Source organism: Pleuronectes platessa, chromosome 11 (assembly GCF_947347685.1).
Source record: "Pleuronectes platessa chromosome 11, fPlePla1.1, whole genome shotgun sequence".
Lineage (NCBI taxonomy): Eukaryota > Metazoa > Chordata > Actinopteri > Pleuronectiformes > Pleuronectidae > Pleuronectes > Pleuronectes platessa.
The window spans coordinates 17,504,241-17,522,200 of NC_070636.1; the positions used below are offsets into that span (position 1 = coordinate 17,504,241).

A 17,960-nucleotide genomic window follows, 5' to 3' on the forward strand; every position below is an offset into this window, starting at 1 on the left:
TGAATTAAAGACCAAATGTTTTTTATTTATTCATTTACTTCTTCTCAATCAAACCCAACCACGGTGTTGCCGGGGGAGAGGACTTGTGTCCGTGTGTGTCTGTGCGTGCGTGTGTGTGTGTGTGTGTGTGTGTGTGTGTGTGTGTGTGTGTGTGTGTGTGTGTGTGTGTGTGTGTGTGTGATGGTGCAGAACTTCTCCAGGTATCTCAGCTTCTCCCGCGCTGTCCTGATAAGTTAAGGTTTCGTTATATAAGTGCCGATGAGTTGCTCGCTCAGCTCGGTTTGTTGTGAGTGGAAGGAGGCGCTGCAGTATTGTGATTGAATCTGTCGCACTGTGCACGACGGTGTGTGCACGCTGCTGCAAATGAATGAATTCTAATTCTGACTAGTTATTTTTAAAAAGCCACAAACTGTTGAAAACACTTTTTATTTCAATGCATTAACCTATATAGTAGTAGTAATCGTGTTGATAACAGTAGTTCTATTAATAATAACCATTTCTATTTTATTGAATGGGAAATTAGAAGTATCTCGATAAAAAGAAAATACGCAATGATAAACCAGACGCCTGAAAAGCGAGTATTGATCCAGAGAGAGGACCCTGAACTGCTGAAGCGCTCCTGCTCTCTTCGCAGTGGCTTGAAAGTCCCCAGAAAGCTTTTTCATTCCCCTGTCTGACTCTGAACTCTACGAGAGGATTTCAGAAATGTGTCTATTAGGTGGCATGCAGTCTGTTTATCTATTATATCACAAGAAACATAAAATAGGTCTCAATCGTCCCAGCTGCCTCCAGCTCCCAAAGGTGTCAAACCGTCTGACCTGCTTTAGGAAATCAATAATTTTACCAGTTTTATTGCAAATTTTTAGAATGAAATAATCAACAGGCCTGACAGACATTTGTGGACAAATAAATGATTGCAACAGTTGTTAAAAGGTCGCCTGTTTTAATAGTCACTGACCTCTGGCACACCTGGAACAGCTGCTCTGGATTTATTTGGCAGAGTTGGTCATCTGTAGAAAAATGTACAAAGCAAAATCATTTTTTAAATTGAAAAAAAAACAAACAGTATCTGACAGCTTCGGTTGCTTTGGAAATCTAAGGGAGACTCACGGCATCTGTCAGTGGCTCGTCCTGTGTCTCAGTGGGTGAAGGTATAGGGATGTTATTACAAACAACCTGAAACACGCAGGTTATTCCCATGGGAAAACCTTTTAAAATATACAAAAAATTGGTTTAAAGCTGCTAAAGTGGATGGAAACTGCTGCGTTCACGGCACTTTCCCCCGTAAAAAAACGTCGTGTTTGAACGTAACGTGGAGTTTGACAGTAACATTTAGTGCAAATCGGGGAGACGAGGATTGTAACTAAGTACGTATTACTCAGAGTCAAATTTTAAATTTTGAGGATTACTTTAGCTGAGAGTATTTTCATTTTTTATGATGAGTATGATTTTAAACTTCAACTCCATTTATCGGACAGCTCTACTTTGACAGTGCCCACTTTAATCGTTTCATCAGAACAATTGAACTCAAAGCAGTACAACTGTTTGGCCATTAATCCCTGCTGGCACTGACACAAAAGTGTTTGTAAGATTACACCATTAAAGTCCTCGACTGCATCATATTCAGAGGTGTTGCCCCTCGTGTATGTAAACAGGGAGGATACATATTCCTGAAATATCTCACAGTATAATATTATTGTACTATTTTAATATAACCTCAAACACAAACGTGCAATATTTACTATTTTGCACAATATCTGCCCATTACGAGCATCTCAGAGATATTGCAGGCAAAGCTTCTGTACTGGATTATATGTATACAGGTGTTCCTAATAAATTGACCACTGTCCGTCTGATCAACTAATAACTTCCTATGTATTGTATGTTTTGCTATTTTAACTTTACCAGCTGGACCAAGAGCGACCCTCATACATCAACAATTATAATCCTTACACATAATATAGGCCTAAGGCCTGTCTGCCTACTTTTTGAGTATTTATTGGTATTTCAAGTTTATTTAGTCATTTAATGCAATATTTCTACAAGGTTGTATGAGTAAAAAACACTTGTTCCACCGCATACATTCCTACTAATGATACTTTAATGATTCAGCAGTAGTGGACATAAAGTGAGGGTCATGCTGTGTGAGGTGTCAGTCGTTCTGGTTCGAGCAGTGAAGGGCTCACACACTGACGCTGTCACTCACATATCCCCTCTCCACACGCCTCCTGAAGTGGTGGAGGTCACTCAGCAGGCGGAACTTGTCCTTTTCAGCCGGCCTTTTGTCCTCCACCGTCTTCGCTTTTCAGCCCAAGCCCTCCTTGACAACATCTTTTTCCTTTACCCCCATTGCCTGTTGTTGACAAGGTTGAACCAGACCTCACTGGGTGATCTTTTGATAAATTCACAATCAAAATATTTTTGTTCCAAGGGCCACATAAATCAACAGCTGCTGTTTTTTTCCCCTGTTTGCTCTTTGTGAAAAGGCTATGAATTTATATCAACAACATTCACTTAAGTTAACCCGCTCTCTTCCTCCCAGAGGTTCCCAACCTTGGGGATACGGTTATTTCAAGGTTTTTGTGTCTTCTTTGTCACATATTAATGTAACTGATGTTTTTCTCCCCCATCACAGAGGGGCTCTGTTCAAGGGATGGGGGACAATCCCATGTGTGGCCCAGTGGCTGCCTCCTGCTCTGAGGGCCTCACATGCTGCATCCACATCATGATGACCTTGAGAGGGAAACTGCATGATAATGACGCCCCCTGGTGGCGGAGATGTCCTACATGGCTAAACTGGATCTCTCAAATGTATGAGCCGCTGGTTTCTTATCGTTTCAATCCAAAGGACGTCAGACATGAGCAGTCAGTCTACTGTTATTTTCAGTTTTCTGTTGGATAAAAAAAATGAAACCAAATTGAGAAGAATGTAATAATAACAGTGGAATAATTCATGAGGCTCTATTGAATTGTTTATACAAGAGCTTGCAGTTAAATAAAATTATAATATAAAATTAGGTTTTGGGCCATGAAGTGGTTTTAAAAATGCTATAAAAAACATGAATTCATCAAGTCGCCACCAAACAGTTTGACTTCACTAAAACTGCCTCTATCTCCCCCCACATATTTATTTATTCCCCTGCTTTATGTAATTTCTATCTTTATGCATGGTGGTCTGGACGCTCTTAACACAGCTCTAAATATTCAATCCCCTCTTACCATCGTTCTGAATCCACTTTCATTGGCCTATCTCTCAACATTTAAAGAGTAAAGAATAAAGAATAACATGACAGGTAGATTCCAATGAACAACACTGGTAATAATGGATAAGAAACAAAAACTCAGAATATATACTCAAGCTGACTGGTTAGATCTTGAGATTGAGATTGAAATGTATGCTGTAGATAAATTAAATTAATTAAGCCATGCACCGTAGAGTAAAAAAGCTGCAGATGTTCTTCTAACAGACAGACAACACCTGCTCCTGTAATTTATTTTATCATAACAAGTTGTTTTCTTAATACTTCTTTATATGTTATTATCTCCCACAAATTAAATCTGTTTGAATGTAGAATCTAATTAGATGGGACTTTCAGAATTACAGTCATGACTTGGAAGACAATGTGATTGTTACCTAATAGATGTGCAAAATGTTTATTGTTTATTGAATTTTCATGTGTGGTTTATTGATTATGAAGTGTTCTCTTTATTCATGTTGATTGTTTACTTGCTACCCTACAGGTTCATTGACAAAGTTGCATTTGTAATTCAGGGCACATTTACGATGGCCACCATACACTGTATTTTTGCTTCGTGTCTGACATTGGAGACATTGGTGATATTGTTGATCGATATTTTGATGGGTGTTCAATAATGGTTTTCTAAAGCTGCATCATTGAAAGGAAATGTATCTCTCTGATTCTATAATTTTCCCTGAAGCTCTGACTCAGCTTATGGTCGACAAGCAGCTCAAAAAACTCACGATATACTATACATACATACTACACTACACAAATACTGTACAACCTCATAATGCTCTTGTCCACACTCATTGATCATCCTGAACCATCACTAACTCACACAGTCCGTGTAGGAAGTATAATTCATCTGCTTCACATTGTATAATGTAATATGACACTTACCATAAAAAACCATAGCCATAGCAAACACTCAGTGACCATCCATTACCACTAACTGTCCTTTGCACAATCCCTTCCCTGTTGCTTATAATATCTTTTATATTCAATTTGGTTTCCTATTTGTTATGTTCATATTGCACAAACACACCACAGCAAATGCCTTGTATTATTAAACCTACACAATCTATGTAGGTTTAATGTCTACACGATCATGATGTCTGTTATTTCATCCCACAAACATACAAGTGGGCAAAGATGGCCTCAAATTTCTATTGGACATAAATTAAACTAGTAAGTTAAAAGTACATTTTGATTGAAATGATATCCTACAAAATAACTCAAAAAGCAAGTGTTACCGATACTATTCATTATCTTAATTAATTAAGATATTCTTTTTTTTAACTTCATTGAATAAATAATATATTGATAAGATATCCTGATCCACACTCCGTACCAGCTGGTGGCGGTAAGGCACCAACTCGTCAATGAGACCCAAATGAAGAAGAAGAAGGATGATGGCGCCTCCCTGTGGAGAGGAGTGTGTGACAGATCCGGTCCAGCAGCGTTAACACTTGCAGCTCTGTTTCCAAACAAACACCGGATGTCAGGCTTTTCTCTCCTGTGAGCGTGAACACATGAGGCCTGGTGTGGGAGGTGAGACCATCACAGCCTCAGCTCCTCACTTCACCTCCTCATCACTGACCCTCTATGGATCTGTTCAGAACAGATGTCTCACTCTACACAACAATTTTAATCTGTTAACTGAGGCAACACAAACTGACAGAGCAGAATATTCATGTTCTGTCACTGGTTTCACTCGGGAGTCCAACTTTATGGCAAGTTTTAAATCCTTGGGATTAAATCTGAGTTGTTTCGACCCCAGCACACAAACCCAAAAGCCACAGGATGTTGACCATGAAACGAGCAGTTTCTTACTGTTGTGTTGTGTTTTGTTTTGGCTTCTGAATCTGAGTTGTGTTGTTGCTCTTGCATTCTGCCCTTGTGTGAGACGTCTCGGCCTTCGTGCTCCTACACTGATGTTGTGCATGTTACTAACTTCAGGATAACTCTGAATGATCGACTGACCCAGTTCTCTGCTGCTGCAAGTCATCTCTTGTGTCCAGGCCACGTTGTGCAGGCGGATCGATCCATCCTCATGTCGTCTGCTCCGCTCTCAGACCTGCTGTTTGTTGGCACACACAAAGCCGACAATGTGAAGTAATTACTGTGGCCCGTGTGGGCGAAGTGAAGCCGGTCAATGTTCATATCGGCAGGCTGCTCTGAGGTGTAAGTGGCTTTTGTTTTCACAGCACTGTGGAAACATGGCCCTGGTTCATGGGAGTATTGATGGGGTTCAGGTCTGCAGCTCAGTCACACACTGAGGAGCTCGTACAGGAGAAAGTAACCTGGCATAGAAGTGATGATAACCACAAAAACATTCCACAAAATAACTTCATTCAAATTAAACTGTATGAGTGAGCAATGAGGCGTGTTTGATAAATTGTGATTATTGTGCAGTGTCCATTTGAAAATGACAAACATCTGACAAAAGATATGATTTCACAACATTCCTCAATGCTCCAGATGATGTCACAGTTTGAGTGACACCATTATCCTTTATAACAGAGGTTTTTCCCAATAAGTTAGAAATTCTTGGGAACCACGCATATACGTCCCTTGGAAGAATTTGACATTTCCTGGTTGTTTTTCTCTACATTTCTTAGTTTCCTGAAAGAACACAGAATACCCATATATCCATCACATAATGGAGAACCTGGCTCTCTGCCACAGACCCCCAACCTCCATTTGAGGCTTTATGATATAAGTGCAACACTTCATGACGTCAAAAACCAACAACACAGTCCCCGACACAATTGGGACGTTATAGACCCATCTGTAGTGTTTATATAGATTAGTGAGCGTCTGCGTTTTCCATTTTCAGCACCGTGAAACCTCCATGACCCAACAATACACCTGGCGAATTTGAACGAAATCATAAAGGCATTTGTAAAGAAAGTCAAAGGACACTCAGAAAGAAAAGTCAGATGCATATTGTCAAAAAAAAAAAATCTATTTGCCAGAGTGGGAATCACATATGCTTGGGCCCCTGCACACTCGCCTACTTCACCTGTTACTGGTAATGCATCACATTTAATGAGCTGATGCTTTCTATCCACATTCTGGAGTAGGATCTTATTTACATTTCTGCAATTGAGTAGAAATATCAAATATAGTATGAATTTTCAGAATTATATTAAATTAAATGTGTCCCACACTGTGAATCTTGTAAGGCGTCAGAAGCCAAGGTTGGAAACTGCTGGGTTATTCTATAACAATAGGTCTTTAAAGCATGTTAAATCATCCAGTATCTAAAATCCCAAAATATAAAAGTAACTTTTAAATAAGGCTGTCAAATATATGTAGTAAAGTAGAAAATACAATGATTTTCTCTGAAATGTGTATCAAAAGTTGCATAGAATGACACAGACACACACACACACACACACACACACACACACACACACACACAATAATTTGTACTTAATCATGGGAATGAACAGGTAATCCAATCCTTAATGCTAATATACTGGCAGTGTGGCCTAGTGGGTAGAGTGGTTGTTCTCCAACAAGAAGGTCTTTCCACATCTGCATGCCGAAGTATGTTTGGCAAGATACTGAACCCCTAAAATTGGCAGGACTTCAACCGCCTATTCATTGCAGAATATCTTACACAATGTAAATTTAGAAACAAAAATAAATAAAAACATTTTTTAATAATAATAATATATAAAAATAGTCGACTTCTGCGCATGAGGTAAATATATATATTTTTTTAATTTAATTAAATTTTCACCACTAATTTTCTGCACATGTTGGTAAGAATTTGAGCATGTTAAAGCTCTCAAAAAGCCAATTCATTTAGCTGAAAACTAATAATAATAATCCTTACAATTTCAATAATAATTTCACTGTCTGTCACTGCCTGTCAGTGCTCGGGCTTAAAAATACATTCATTTTCTCTACTGTCAGCAAGTTTAGTACAGCATTTGTCCACTAGATGGAAGCAGTGACTAAAGAGAGAAAAAACCTGAATAAACCTTTTATATATTTTACCCAGCTATTGGACCCAGCTACCCAGCGAGTGAAACATGTAAACTTGTTTCCCTGAAACTAAAAACCCATGAGAGTCTTAAAAGATTCATATCGATTTCCACCAAAAATTGACGTGTTCAAACTGAACCAGAGAATCACTGTAAAGCTAAACAGAGACAGCTTTTCAACCTTAACACTTTTTCTTTTTACACCTTTTCAATGATCATTTCTCTTTCTTATGTGGCCCCAGGATTAACTCTGTCCATTTCCTTCCTGCAGAAAATCCTATTGAAATTCCACAATTTAATAAATGTATTTCCCGATGAAGTCGCCACCTCTTCCACACATAAAAACAACTCATTCAAATACCTAAGCCAAATTGCCTTTAGTTTACTTAATGAAAAGAAGACTTAATATTTCGTATGTGAAATCTGTATTTGTAGTACTGTTTCATGGCCACAACATGGTGCACACAAGTCATGATAAAGAGGACAAGACTCTAAGTGCAACAGCCTCAGGCTTGAGACAACCGTCCTATTTGAATGCATTAATAGATAATAAACCATTTATTATAAAATGTCGCAGAGAGTAGCACCGTGACTGATTTGAATAAAATAAAAAATTATTTTTCTCAGTGAAGTTTTTTCCACCTCTAAAAGTCACGTTTGAGTCCTACTTGTGATGAGAGATTATTTAAACCAGTGTAAGAACAATTTTAACTGTAATTAAATGTGTTTAAATAAAGTTCTTTTTTTTACACACACCAACTATAGCTCCACTAGCAGCAAGGTTTTTGTCCCTGGTGTAAACGAGAGTACAGCATTGCTGAGTGGAGAGTGTGAACGCACATGTGTATGAAAGTGTTAAAGCAGGACGAGGGCACCGGCTGGGATTTTAAGGGTCTATATTTAAACTCTCTGGTCTCTGGTTTCTGCAGCTGTCGCCAAGTTTAAGTTCAGCACCTTGAGCCTTTCTCAATCATGCTCTTGGGTCATATGGTTATAAACCTGACAAAGTCGGAGTCAGAGGGAGGGAAGCGTATAGAATCCAGTCTGTGTCTCCTATAAAACATCTTGTTGGCATCTGCAGCTCATATTTTTCTTCCTTTCTTAGTTAATGTGAATCTAATCTTGACCCACCTCTAAGTGTCAGTGAACTAAACATTATACACTCACACTCTGACACTTTATAAAGCATAACTCTACATCACAGTATTACTAACTTTCTTCGAAATTCATTTTTAGTCATACAATATGAAAACAAAAATCAAGGATTTATATTCTCAAGTTTTGTCTTGATTAGATATAACGATGCATCTTTGATCTATCTTCCCATATTGCAGAATGAATTAATATGTACAGTATAGTCTGAATATCCAAGCAGGTTAAATGCTTTGCTATTTATTTGTCTATTTATTACTTGTAACAGTATTTATTTATTCGCCAGTATTTTAACTGTATAGAAAACCGCTCGTGTAAGAGAAACCCATGACCTCATGGTAATATAACATTTACCCCAGTTCTGATTACAATCTGCCTCTATACAGTAGTATTTACTGTTTTGTTGATAGTGGATGACTAAAAAGGGAGATAACTTAAAAATGACATATCTTTTAATCTGATAACGTTTTCCAGCTCCAACCCAAATGCCCAAGAGTTTGATAGAATCCAAAAAGATATCAGAAGGGATGGTTTGTATTTGTAATGAAGAATAACTTAAATGTAATTTGGTCTGAGGAGCAAGAAGTAAGAGCTTTAGATGTGATAACAATAGTTTACGTCCCATAAGTGGCTATAAAAACGTTATCACTATGAGTAAACACAAGAGGAATTCAATCAGTTACTTTATGAAACGAGCTGCTTGAGGACGTTTTACTGCTGTTTTTATTGCTTCTATTTGGTGGTTGTAAGTATCACACTATTGGTTGTACTCAAGCATTTGTATTCTGCAAAAAAGTGTATTAACTGTGGTGAGAAAAATTTGCTATTGTTTGTTATGTTATTAGAATTCCAAAAGCTGACATTTGAATATAAACGTGGACATATGAAATGTGTCCATTTGTAAATTTTATCCAGTCTAAAAATGTTTTAAACACTTCAATTACTTCATTATTATCTTTGAAATAATGTGTTATCATGGTTTTTCAAAAATATCCTCCTGAGAGTTTTACTTTGAAAGATTCTTTTAAGACACATTCGAAAACTGACAAGTAAAACATACAACATCTCGATATATGTTCATGAAATAAAGTGAAATAATTATGAATCTCTTTGGGACAGATTTCAGAGAGGATTTATGCGGCTAACCGATGTGTCACTGCTCTTCAGGTTCCTCTAACAGTCTGACTGAAGACTTGGGGTGATGAGAAGGAATTCTTCTTCTCTGATGAGTAAGTGACTTCCAAAGTGTTCTCCAACTGTAACTGTACCGACTAGCTTTAATAAAGACGTTACAGTGCACATGATTACAGCTGCCACACGTGATAACTGTGCTTTCCATACGACAAAGATCCTATAATTTAGCACTTCAGCCTTTTACTTTAAACCCAGTAAAACAATCATTCATTATAAAGATAGATAGATAAATGGATAGATGGATGGATTTGTTGTGCGCTGAGGTCCGCTGCCTACTGTGCAGTGGCACTTCTGTGCCTAATAACAGAGCTTAGCTGGCATACCAGAGCCGGTGGCACGTTGGTGTAGCTGCAGCTCAGAGAGAGCCTGGTAATTACCACTGGCCGCTGACACCATGCCACAAATGCACCAGTCAGCAGCGAGAGGACCAGTGGAGCATTTCCCCTCCTCCTCCTCCTCCTCCTCCTCCTCCTCCGCCCTCTGCTGTCAGGATGATCAGCCTTGACATACAAGAAGTTAGAGAGAACGAGGTAGAAAAATAAGAAGTTTTCTCTTTTCCTCTGCCCTCATCTCTGACACACTCGACTGGACTGTCAGCACTGCATGAGGAGTCGTAGAGTCTTTCTCTCAGGAGCGGCCCGCTGGAAAACACACTGCAGGGCCGGAATGGGAAGTTTATTTTGCTTGGTGCATGCATATCTGAGGGATGTGGGGCTCCGTGCACAGAGGGCTGCAGGAGTTTTCTGCACAGATGAGTTGATCACTGCTGGGGCCTACTTCTCCTCCTCCTCTTCATCCTCATCTTCCACTGTCTGAAGACATAGTTGGAGCTCATCCCCACCCCTGATTTTTAATTCCTCTCCCACTGTAATTTCTCGCCTTGTCTTTTTTCTTGTCCTCCCTCTCTCTCTGTCCTTCTATCATCTGCAGGCTAAAATAGGCCCAGCAGCTTTTTTCTCTGGGCCTTTGTCCCTGCTCAGGGAGACGTTTGGCACACAGAGGATCGTGTTACAACTTTCATTTCCTGAATGTTTTTCTTCTTTTTTTTTCTTCCTGCATGGAACCAAGAAGGGTATTTTATCCCTCTCTGCAGTATGAAGATGAAGGGGTGAGGGGGAGTGAGATGGCAGCTCGGATTCGGGCCGCTGTCACTCCAGCGTTGGCAAACAAATAAAGTGAAAACTCCTCAGAGCTGCAGGGTCCCGGTGGAGAGAAGCTGTGGTGCGGTTTGGTGCACAGCGGGGGTGTGGATCATGTGTGTAGAGTTAAGATATGTGTGTGTGTGTGTGGGGGGGGGGCTGGTTACTTGAGCTATTTCTGAGCCCCGGGAATAGGTGAGGTGATGCCTCTCGGGAGTGTGAGGTAGATTTTATTATCCCATATCCCATACCACTTCCTCTTGTTGTGTCTGCCACCCCGGCCCCCTCCTCGAAAAGCCCCTCGAGCCTGGAGCAGTGATGTGTCTGTGTTTAGTCTCATGGACGTAGAAAGGGGAGAAAGAGCTGCCGAGTGGTGGCAGTCTGCAGGATGATTAAATATTAATTCTACTGTAAACTAGTGACCTTATATGATATTGAACCCAGTCGTTATGGCTCTGGTTATGGCCGCCTCCTTTAAAGGTGCCCTCGAGGCTTAATTACACCCAACATCTTCCTGTGCTGTAGGTGATAAAAACAAGTGATGATGATATTTTGAAGGCAGTAAATTTACTTTAATGGATCAATTTGAGGCTGTTTTTGTATTTTGTGGCAACAAGGCCTGTGAAAAAACTGAATCTGCATCTTAAATAACCTCGGTCAAGAGGTTACCTCCGTCTGTGTTTGTTTATTTATTTGTTGGTTTATATGTTAGAAGGATTACGTAATGTTTTTCACATCCTTTAACTCTTCAACATGGAGTATTTTTGTAAATTTTTCAGAGAATAATACACAGATCTTGATTTCCCACAGTTTCCAATGAGAGATACATAATTTAGGTCATGAGACCGCTTCCTTTTTTCTTTTACATTTCTATTACGCGAACTAGATACTTGTGTGTAGGATTGTTCGGCCTTGGCGGAGGAATGCTCTCTACCATGTGGGCCATCCTAGCTTAACCTGTGTCCATGGCCCCGAGTTCATGTGTTCCCACTGAAAGATGTAAGTCTTTAAAGACCACTCACAAACAAATATTTCTCTAAAGGTTGAGTCACATCCTGAATCAGTTGTAGTTTTAAACAAAACTCTAACTCAAACAGAAGTAGAGGCATTGTTGGGCAATTGTATTATTGATCACTGTAGTATGGTCTTGAAAGGACAGTGTAGGCTATGTGGGGGTGACTCAAAAGAAGCTACAGTTTGTATTATTGGTTCAAAAAGGATGGAACATGTTACCCAGTGCAGGGATGTGGCTTCGCTGAGGAGTTTTTAATCGTTTTTGAAAACAATGGCGCTCTGTGGAACAGTGGAATAAGATGTCAAGCTTCAGATACACAGTCAATACTTGTTAGTGTGAGAGATTTGCTCTTTACGTGGGATTTGTCGACAGTAAGAACAATACAGAACATCTCCAGTCTCATCCTTTGAGTTCGTCTTATACAGGCTAACTTCAGCAGGACATTCTGCTGAGCTTCAGCAATCAAAGGGTTACGCAGACATTTACAGTCGGTTCTGCCAGTCATCTAAGCAAAGAGTAGTTTGGTTTTATTTTGTTTGGCTGCTTTGTTTTCTGTCTGGTTTTTCCATTTTTTTTCCGGTTTGAAATTGATCCTTTAACCGTTTTAAATTGGCAAAGATACAACTACAACTATAAAAACAGATACAGAACACCGCTGCACTGTGTTCAGTTTTAATTTTCCCACACACTTTGCAGTAAGACTTTTTAATTTTGCTGGAATAGATTTTTACACCAGTGCGTCTTTTCCAGTAATTTTCAGTCTGATTTCTGTCACTGCCGCCTGTTTTAATATATCTTCCTATTATTGTAGTGTTTTTGAAGTCCTTCATAAAGCCCAGATGCATCCTGTCACTCGTACGGTGACATATTGACCCTGAATGAAGAGTAGACACCATACGGACCTGTTTTAATTGGCTTCAAAGAGCTGAAACTTAACATTTCCAAAAGTCAGTTAAATCCTCCCAGAAGTTAATTCTTTTAAAAACAACCCCAGACTGTGAAGTCACTTTCCTGATCAAAAACACGAGACTAATGCCACTATCACCTTTCCCTCCCAGCTCCAAAAATATAGATATCTGATTCTCGGCAACCAGAGCTGGCTTTTGACTCAGGAAGAGTTTTGTTATATGAGCCTGTGCCTTCTGGCCACATTTCTTTTATACAAGTCTTCTTTTGTAGACACACACACACTCACGCACACACACACGTCTTATCTTGTCCTCTGTCTCCTCCTCTTGTAATGCATTACGATCTTTTCCTCCCCTTTCGTCAGGTAATGTATATGATGCTGTCCTTTATTTGACACAGAACAGGCTATTTAACACCCTAATAGTTGGGGTTTGTCTGCAGAGTCTCCTCCTCCTCGTGTCTGAACCCTGGGTCAGACATCACTCATCCCACTGGAAGAAAGACACAGATATTTCTCTCAGCTCCGTCACATATGAGCTTCCTGAACGGCTTCCTACATTTGTGAAGGGGAGGTATCTCTAACACGCAGCCGCTGCTGCATCAGTGTAATGATCTCTTTTTTAAACATGGAGATATAGCAGACGTCATTCAGGATATGTTATGTGAGTTTTATTTTCTCAGACACACACACGCACACACACAGGCACACAGACAGAGAGGCGCACACAGACACAAAGAGATATGAACAAAGAGTGTACACATGTAAATGAACAGACATAGGCCTACACAAACACACACACACAGAGAAACGCAGACACACACATGTACATGCAGACTTATACACGCACAGATACACACTGACACACATAGGTACATGTGGACATACAGACACACACTGAAATGCACACACAGACGGACCCACAAACGCGAACACACACATACACGCGCAGAGTAACATACACACACAGATGCACACTCACTGACATACAGAGACACATGGTCACACACACACACACACACACACACACACACACACACACACACACACACACACACACACACACACAGCCTGCATCTGCCTCTGGGTATGACCAGGCAGGAACATTGTCAGATCCATGCATCATTGGTAAGAAAATCTCTCAGCCCCGGCCGCCCACACCCCCGCCCCCACCCTTCTGAGGCAGACCTGAAAAGATCCTTTTGTCCCTCATCACCCCCCCCCCCCACCACCACCACCACCCACACACACACACACACCTACCCCCCCCCCCCCCCCCTCCTCTCATACAGCTTTGTGGTTATGGATACCTGGGCCTGTGTCACACCCGGCTCCTCATGTGCATGTAAAGCTACCCGCGGGCACCAGACCGAGGACAGACGCTGAGACCAGGCAGCTCGACCTTCAAGTTCCTCAGCTTTGGATTTTGTCCTCATACAGGACTGTGGAGAAAAAAAAGTATGAACTGATGTAGCTCACGCGGCTCAGGCTCAGGCTCATGCGGGCTACTCTCCGTGTTTATTTGCTCACGTCAGGGCCCTTCCTGCTGTTGATTTAGAGCCACTGCCACTTGCACCTCCGGCAAATGAAATGGCCTTTTGATGACTCGGACTCTGTTTGCCATCGGCAGCTGTTGCTCCTGGCAACGGCCTGCTTTCGGCTGACGTTCCCTCCAGCTTTTGTCCTCTGCGGGTCCACGGGCAGGAGCATCCACTTGCACTTGTTGCATGGCTGATGAGAGGAGGACACACTGTCCTGCGCGGCTGATGCAGCAGATAGATTTATGAACGCAGACGGTGTCCCTGCGGGTTTCGGAAGAGAGGGATCGGAGCGTGATTAAAAGCACGGTGAAAGTTTCCGTGTTGGATTGATTTTAGTCTCCAGCTCATCCTGAAGGTGACTCAGAGCCGGTGTAATCCCCGCTGCGTCTGTACCCTTCTGGACATGTTGTCGTTAGATTAACAGGAATGAGGAGTCACTTTGGTGGCTTTGTGATCACCTGTTTGTTAATTTGTGAATATTTAGCCCCACCGTGTGCCAAGAGAGCACGGCACCTGCTGTGGTCGGAATCCAACCACGTCCAAACAAACCTCCCTGCCGACCTCTGCTGAATGTCACACTGACCAATACAGTGGCATCATTTTTTGTTGTTGTGATCTTATACATGTAGATAATCATCCTACCACTCATATATCTCTGTATTTGGAGTACAGCTATGTTTCCTGTGCTTCACCAGGTCACAATGAAAAATTCTCTTTTGCAAAAAAACGTCTTTTGATATTTTTAATGTCAAGCGTTAAAAAAAACCAAATGGTCATAAAATCTTAAGTGGGACTTCCAGGGAAGTGTCTTAAATTTCAATGCCAAAAATATCTGTAAATTATTCTCTGCGATATTAATTTAACTTTTATGCTAGAAAGCATTATTTAATAATGCAAATTTCAATGCTGACATTTTGTAATTAAGTTCTTCACATTCCTGCTTGAAATGAATGTTATGTATACAGGATAAAATGTGTTTGGGGTACAGAGCACATATAGTTATTAAGTAGCTGTGAAAATAAGCTAAGGGAACCTATATGAACAATTTTCTCTGCTTAAATTATTTGTTTTATTCACCACGAGAGAAGGTTGTGTATTTGTGTTTTGCGTTCCCCTCATAGTTTGAAATGATGACGCTCAGACATTAAAAGGTGTGTATGTCACATATTGTAAGTCATTGCCAACTTTGAATAAAGATTTGTAGCCCACAGATCTGATGAAGCAAATTAGCTGATCATATTATCACATTATTAAGTAAAACTCAAAAGTTTTTTCCAACCTTAACTTTGACTTTTAACTTTTGACCATAAGATTAAAGCCACATTATCGAAGGCTATAAATATACCTTTTTGGTATATATTGCACAAAACAGTCACAGTTATTTCACAGATTAAATCTAAACAAAATAAATGATCGTCTGATAAAAAGAATCAATTATCTTTGATTAAATGACCCAGTAGTAAATTGAGTGCGAAAATATATTAGTTTTAGTTTTTTCAGCGACAACATTACAGGCCTGAATGCATCCGTCACAATTACCCACCAACAATATTAATACAGCTAACTGGAGCTTTACTGCACGATTAACCTCTTTCTGTCTATAATCTCTGCGAATAGGTTGTACTTAAATTTAAAGGGGACATATTATGCCCATTTTACCACAGTTGATATGGTTCCTTGGGGTCTTAATGAAATGTCTGTAACATATTTTGGTCAAAATACCACAAGGATCATTAAAACAGCACCTTTTTACCCTGTCTAAAACAGCCCTCCTCAGATTGACCTGTTTTGAGTGCCCCGCCCCCCTCACCCCCGGTGAGCCTGGCTGCGAGAGCCCCAGCTCCCCAGCGCAGCCCCACAGCCAACGCTAGCCGGGGAGCCGGGCTCCCCCAGCCGGGGTGAGACCCTAGGGAGCTAGGGGCCCGGCTAGCGTTTGCTCGCGAGCTAAACGGGCCGGTGGAGCTCGGCTAGCGTTAGCATGTCCAAGGCCATGTAGCGAGACTCCCTACATGGGCATGGTGTGACTATGACGTTTGTTTCGGTAATAATCCCATTCAACGCACTATAGCGTATCGTTTCTGACATAGAGGAACCACAACAAATCGCGGGAGTGGTTTTTTTCCAGAGTTTTTGGGACGGTAGACATGCCAGATACCCAAATTAACGTGTAGAAGCACTACAAATAGGGAATTTCCATAATATGTCCCCTTTAAGTAAAATTCTTAATGCACAATTTTTACATTTACATGGTGAAGCATTTTTTTCTTTGAGTGAATGATATTAATACATATCCAAAAACTGATTTTCGCATATTAGATGGCAAAGGTCAGAGCCAGACGCGCCAACCAACCAAACCCCTGCTGACTGAAGGTCTGCTGAGGACATCCTCACAGACACATCACTCAAACACTACCATATGGAGAGCTGCAGTATAGATGTGGAGCACAGCCCCTGGTGTTTTCAGACCTGAGGGTCTGAGCTGGAAAGAGTTTATGAGAGAGGGGGGTAAAAGAGAGAGAGAGAGAGAGAGAGAGAGGGAGAGAGAGAGAGGCCTCTGGGATGAAGAATATACCTCAAGGTCCCTCCACTGAGGCCGGGGCCGCTGCAGCCCCTGCAGCCCTGCAATCTTCGCAATCAGGCAGTAATGCTGGCAGCAACTGTTTCAGATTATGCTCAGGAAATCCTCGGTGCTCTCCGCTCAAAACAATTTACCCTGACATGAGCCCAAAGAGCAGGGGGTGGTGGTGGGTGAGCAGGAGAGAGGACCAGGGGAGCTGTCCTCACCACAGTCCTGCTCTCTGGACACAACAGTCTTATCAATAAATACATCCATCAATGTCCATCACGTTGTTTTAAAACTAATTTATATTATTTGGTTTTAATTATTTGTAGAAATAGTATGTTTTTTAGTTTGTTGTTTATCAGGAGAATGATCCAGGTCAAATTGTCTATTATAGATATATAAATATGTATTAATCCGATATCAAAACCTCTATAAGGTTGTTTTTTTTAATTTTTTGACATATTCAGTCAGTGATTTTGTTACTTTTTTGTTATTATTATTATAATTATTGTTATAATTCTTGCTGTTGTTGTTATAATTATCATTATTGTTACTATTAGGCGATGTTTGTCAATTATTTTGTTTCAGAATCTTAGAGCTGCTGCTGCTGCTGGTGGATGTGGAGTGGTGGCTCTTTCCCATGGCCCGGAACCGACAGAACAAACTCTCGGGGAGAGCAAAGAAAACACGGCCACAAAAAAAAAGTCAATGATCCGCAGCAGTGGATCTAAAAAATGACGAAAAAGAGAACAAGGAAAGAAACGTTCTTTCTCTTCTCAAGCCAAACACATATTATTATTATTATTATGATGGAGGAGAGGGAGCTGGTTCCTGTGTACACAGACAGCCTCTTGACAGACAGACAGCTGCTGATGTTGACTCACACTGATATAATTACATTTCCCTTTGTGACTCTGCATCTGAATGATATGTTCAGATTCTGAATGAACCAGTGTTATTGTGGAAAAGCTAAATAAGGAGCGGAGCAGGCTCTGATCTCCACGACGTGACGACTCTGGATATTTTATAATAAGAGATACACATCCCAGGATAATGTCGATTTCAAGGCTTCTTTGCAAAATCCTTCTTAAAATTTGTTGTTGTTTTATTTTTTTTACAAGAGGCAGATAAAAAATATATACCTAAATAGGAAAACAAATTAATAAAATCAGCATAATAATTTCCTTTAATTCACTATCAATTCGTGGA

The 17,960-nt window shown here is 40.5% G+C and overlaps 1 long non-coding RNA gene across 1 annotated transcript; it reads left to right on the forward strand.

Annotated features, from left to right (window-relative positions):
* Positions 1 to 4,664: 4,664 nt before the first annotated feature.
* Positions 4,665 to 17,629, forward strand: LOC128450884 (uncharacterized). Its single transcript, XR_008340044.1, has 3 exons — positions 4,665 to 4,793; positions 9,560 to 9,621; positions 17,340 to 17,629. It is a non-coding gene; the product is annotated as an uncharacterized LOC128450884 (long non-coding RNA).
* The last annotated feature ends 331 nt before the right edge of the window (positions 17,630 to 17,960 follow it).